The sequence below is a fragment of the Vicugna pacos genome, chromosome 6, assembly GCF_048564905.1.
Source record: "Vicugna pacos chromosome 6, VicPac4, whole genome shotgun sequence".
Lineage (NCBI taxonomy): Eukaryota > Metazoa > Chordata > Mammalia > Artiodactyla > Camelidae > Vicugna > Vicugna pacos.
The window spans coordinates 62948059-62954058 of NC_132992.1; positions in this window are offsets into that span (position 1 = coordinate 62948059).

A 6000-nucleotide genomic window follows, 5' to 3' on the forward strand; every position below is an offset into this window, starting at 1 on the left:
CTGGGATTTGTAGTTACGGGCGCTCAGGTCCAATAGCTTTAAATGTGGTGGTTGTTGCTGCGTTCTTCCTTGTTAACACCTGCTGACGTCTGTGGTTTTGATGTGTTCCGTTGTGCTTTTTTATCCTTTCACTTAAAAGCACTTTTAAAGCCAAAGGACTCTTGGGAAAACTGGAAAGACTTCATGTATGTTTGTAAAGTGTTTCAAACATTTTACTGCTGTGAGTGGCTCTTGCTTGATATTCGTAATTAACGTACTAAGCGGATAGTTAAAAGTATTGGTTTTTGAAATTCTTGCTGTTACAACAAAAATGGTCTCTGATTTTCTTATTAGTGTCCACTCGAGAATATTTGATAATTGTTCTAAATTTAACAATTATATATACTGTTTTGTAGCAAATAGCAGTTTACATAAGTGAAGTGTTGGCATGACAGGAAGAACTGACTGCTGTCTTGACAGGAAAGTAGTGCTGTAGTTAAAATGTCAAGCGTGACCAATTTCAGGAAGCACACACATTGCATAGTATTCAAAGCCCATTTTCAGTCGTAATCTAAACATGTTGGTTTTAGGCAGAGTTTCCCTTTCCTTGCCTTTACTGAAATCATAATTCCTTTCACTTCTGTGAACACACTTAGTGATATTTCATCACTTTGTGTTTAGCGAAAGTAAAAAATCAGTCTATAAATACCAAAACTTTTCCCAGCAAGTGTTTTCATATTTAATATGTAATACAAACTTTCATTTGTGTAAGAAAAAACAGGGCTTGTTGCTGGACTGAAAATTAAGTACACTTTAGAGGATTCAAGCCAAGCAGAAACTGCTTTTATGACTGATGCTTGGAATAATTGCTTTTTTGTTTAAAAAGTCAAATTATAATTTATGTGCCTTTTTTCTAAGTGATAAGAGAAGATTTCAGGTTTTATTTTAAGTGAAACATGGGAGACATAACTTTTTAAAAGTTCTCAATAAATAAAGAGCTAAATTGGGTGTAATCAGCACTCTATTTCTCCTTTTAATATTTTATATGATGTGCTAAATGAAATATATGGATACAAAAATCACCCTGAGACAGAAATGCAGATTTTTTAGTTTTAATGCTTTCCATTAGCTAGCATTTTGAAAGTATTTTCCTTTTGCCTCCTATTTTAAATGTGATCGATTTGGGATATTAGTTAAATTCATATGACTAAGAATAAAAACCATTAAAAACGGCAGGTATCAAGACTGCTTCTGTGGTTAGTAGTGTTCAGCAGAGTGATAAATAAGCTGAGTGACTGAATCCTGGATGCATTTGGCTGATCTGTATTAACTGTCCTAAGTGCTCACTCCTTTGGAGTCTTTTGGAAGCTCCCAAAGCATTCCATATTAAAAAGAAAAAACTTGAATAATTTTTGTTGCTGTTGAGATTTTAAAAGTAGAAGCTGAAACAGGCACCATTACTACCTTTTAAGATGTGAGCCCTGGAATCATCTTTGTACACTGTCAGTTGGGAAATAAATTTGAAGAATGACCTCAAATCATGATAAATGCAAGATGACTCTTGACATACAGGATAAGAATACTGCAACCCCTGTTTGTGTTTACTTTTTAATATCAACATTTTTCTTTTTATTTCTATGTTTTAAAAAATTGTGAATATGATATAACTCTAAACTTTTGAAATCTAACTGTATATATCAATGAATGGTAATAAATTTATTGAGAAGTATGTGATCAAAAAAGTCTGGAGGTGTTAAAGAAAAGAACTATTCATGACACTGTTAAAGACAGAAAGGCAGACTTTATTCAAGAGGGGCTTCTATGATAGCATTTTGTAATAGGGGAGAGATATTGGGCTCAACTCTGAATACAACAGGAAAAGTGGGAATTTATAGCCATAGAGTAGTGGGTAAGGAGCCAGAGAATGGAAAATTACTAAAAGGAAGCATCAGGGGTAAAGGGGATTATTGCTACATCACTCAACAGTATTCTTACTGAAAGTAGGTGGGCGTAATCAGACATCACCTCGGGGATAGTGAAGGACGAAAAATTCAATCAGAAATCGAGAAAAGGTGATTCTGGCTAAACTGCCTTAGCAGAATGCTTGCTACAGGATTCTTGGACATTACAAGGAAGGACACAGGAACTGAAGGTCGAGTCTAGTCGAAAGAGAACACATGTATATATAGGTATACCCCCCACATACGCTCACTCTTATATACACACACAAAAATTGTATTTGCTATTGTTAAAATACAAAATCTAAATTACATATAATACCACTTAGAAATACTCAGGCTCAACCACTGTATCATGGCCCATCCAGAGAAATAGAACCATTAAGAGATATGTAGTAAGAGATTTTTGCAAGGAATAGACTTAAACAGCTGGGGCTGGCTAGGGGACGAGTCTGAAATCTGTAGAGCAGGGTGTTAGGAAAGCCAGGCTGGAACTCTCAGGCATGAGCTGAAGTTGCAATCTACAGGCAGAATTTCTTTTGGGAACCTCAGTTCTGCTCTTCAGGCCTTTAACTGATAGAATCAGGCCTGCCCAGATTATCTAGGATAATCTTCTTTATTTAAAGTCTATTGAAGGGGTGTGGGTATAGCTCAGTAGTAGAGCGTGTGCTTAGCATGCACAAGGTTCTGGGTTCAATCCCCAGTACCACCAGTAAATGAATGAATGAATAAGTAAATAAGCAAACAAGCCTAATTATCTCCCTTCTCCAAGAAAAAAGAATTTTAAATCTGTTGATTATGAATGTTAATCAAATCTACAAAATATCTTCACAGCAACACACAGATCAAGAACTTCATATCATTATTTGAGAGTCAAGTTTCAGGCTTGGAAATCATTACGGAAAACCATGTTTGACACTGTCTTATAATTTGGAAAGTGGGTTAGTATAAGCATACAGGATGTACAAACCGATCTGTTTCCACTCTCAGGGAACATACCTCCAGAAGGAACAGTTCTACCTTCAAACGTCATTCCAGCCTACCTGTCTAACTCCCTGCCTCTTTTGGCTGTCTATTCTTTGAGATGTTGGCCTAACAGCCTACATTTGAAGCCTTTGGCTCCATTCCTTAGCACCAGGAATACTTTGCCCAAGTCGTCAGTTCCAGAGGTTTCTCAGTAAATAAGGCTAACCACTTGACATACATGCCTCTACTATATAAGGAATATTTCCTCATAAATTACCAGCTCTGGGCTGTTGAAAATGTCAACAACAATGCCCTTGAAGCCAGAAGGTGGAGTGGTGGCTAGAACCTCCTGTAACAGGTGCCAACTGGTGTATACCAGTCACCATGCCAAACTTTTTTTCAAGGTAGTGATTGTATTTTAACTCCTTCAGTGTTCAGATGGACTTTACTATTACCCCTTTTAGTTTAGACAGAAAGTTGGGGGAGAGGCAGAGGTGGTACTGAAACTGATAATTATGTTAATCAAAAATACCACCTACCTTCAGAAAACCCCTTCACAGGGCTGCTCAAAAGTGGTGAATTGACTGGTTTAAGCTGTTTGTTCTCTTCCTGCCACTTTGAAGTTTAAAAGAATGAACAAATAGTCAAATAGCTCACTAAATTGAGTTAAGAGGAGAAGAAGAAAGACCAGAATATTTAACAAACTAGTCTCTAGGTCTTCTATTTAATTAAATATTAGGACCATGGTTTATTTTAAACAGAGAAGTATGGTTAGGACCAAAAGGAGGAGCTTAGGATCTTAATAATTGCTAGGAAAATAAATTCCCTTCTTTCTTAAATAAGTTATGAAAGTACTGGTGAAAAAAATGTTATGAAAGTGCCTGTTTGCCCATGCGTGTGAAGTTGATCCAGGACACTTCCTCAAGATCTAGAAGGACATAGCTATTGAATTGCTAAGGTGAACACTACTAGACATTTACACTTTCTTTTTTTGTAATTCTGTTTTCCAGGTTATTACTTTTAAAAACTGTTCAGTGTGGAAAATTTCCATCGTATACAGAAGTAGAAACAAAATATCATGGACCCTTATGTATATGACCCAACTTCAACTGATGGCTAAACTTACATATATCTGTGTTCTCACCCACATTCCCACCATGTCTATCAGATTATTATAAGCAAATTCCAGACATCATTTCACTTGTAAATGTTGTTCTTTGTATCTCTAAATGATAAGGACTTTTTCTCTGAAACATAACTACAATAGGCAGATATTTTAATAAGGACTGCTGCTCAAAACTAGGTATTTGATTTTAAGCAAGTTATTTAACCTCTCTAAACTCAAATTACTCACTAGGTGACAATATATCCCTTTCAGGGGTTTTATGAAGATTAACATAATGTAAATAAAACACCCAGCACAGTGCTTGACACAATGTGGACATTCAGGGACTATTGGTTCAGGTTCCAATATTTGGTCCACTTGCGCCACTTGCTCTAAGAGATTATAGGAAGGATGACAGAAAAGGATGTTTGCTGAGCCCTTTAGTAGTTGAAAATCATTAGAAAAAAAATTTAAATAATAGCACTAGGAGTGTACAACAGCCAGGAGGTAGAACCAAAGAAGTTTAAATGAAGTAGATCAAAGTTACAGGCTGAGTGGAGCCCAGTAATAAAAAGACAGTTGGTATGAACTTAGCTGAAATACACACTGTTTGACTAATCTTATAGTCTTAGGATTTTTCTTTCTTTTTTTTTTTTGTGATCTCCAACCGATGAATGTGATGGTAAATACAAAACTGTCTGAGCTGTAAAAGGAATATGAAAATCTTCTGTTTTCTTTTGTAAGCTTTCTGGAAACTTGAGCCTGCAGACCCAAATGCCACTGCTCTCCCCACTCATTGTCTACACTTGGATTTATATATTGTTTGATTCTCTCTCATCTTTATCCTAGAAAAGTATTTAGTAGGAGGTTGGATTTAATTTTCCAAGTATTATATTAAATAAATTTCCTTGCCAGATTAAATATATCCTAAATTGTAACAAGCATGATAAAGATGGATCTGATCATGATTGCCAGCATCTTAATGTCTATACAATAATAATATCATGCTGCAACAAAGCCATGTTTTATTTCACTTAAAGAAATATGTTGCAATGATGAAGGAAATAAAATATAGTCACAGTGAGAGTCAGCAGCTTGAGTAAGTTTGTAATCAGATGATTATAAATGATTACAGATGATTGCTGTCAGGCTGACGAAGTGAACGTTTAGAAGAGGAAAGGAACATTAAGTAGATTAAGTCTCAGTCCTGAATACACTAATCTAATTAATTAGTATTTTCTCACCCTTAAATTCCAAAATTGAAAATCTATACATGGTAAAACTGACTACTTTTGATAATCATTTCCCACTTAAACTTCTAGTGAGTAATAATTTTTCCTGTAAGCCTTCCACATTAAAAATATGTATGTATTTCAAAAAATGTTTTTGAATACTACTTAGAATGGCATAAGCAATGAAGAGAACTGTTTCTTTCAAAAAGCAAAGTCATAAATACCAAGTATTATAATAGCTTACAAGGAAAAAGAATATGAAAAGGAATATATATATATAAATGAACCACTATACTATACACCAGAAACTAACAACATTGTAAACCGACTATACTTCAATAAATAATTAAATCAATAAACACCAAGTGTGAGTGGGCTAAATTATAACCTTTGTCCCCTGCCCCTGAGAGAATGCTGTGTGTAGGAGAAAACAAATCTTTTTCCTTCTAGATGCCTTGACTGCCTATTTGATCGGCTAAGGTAAGGAAAAGCAAGAAACTTAAGTTTTGCTGGGTCTTTGAGTAGATAGATGGTAGAACTAGAGGCAGCTGGCTGTGATGTGAAATGATCACCATTGTGGTCATTTCTTAGATACAAGGAGGCGTCTGGGTGTGATTAGGAAACTGGAGAATAGAAAATGAGGAATGGAAAACACTCTGCGAAACAATATAAAATACTACATCTATTATGGCCAGGAACTTACATAAAATGTGCTTTGTTTAGAAAATGCTTCTCCCTAATATGAGTTGATTCATTCATT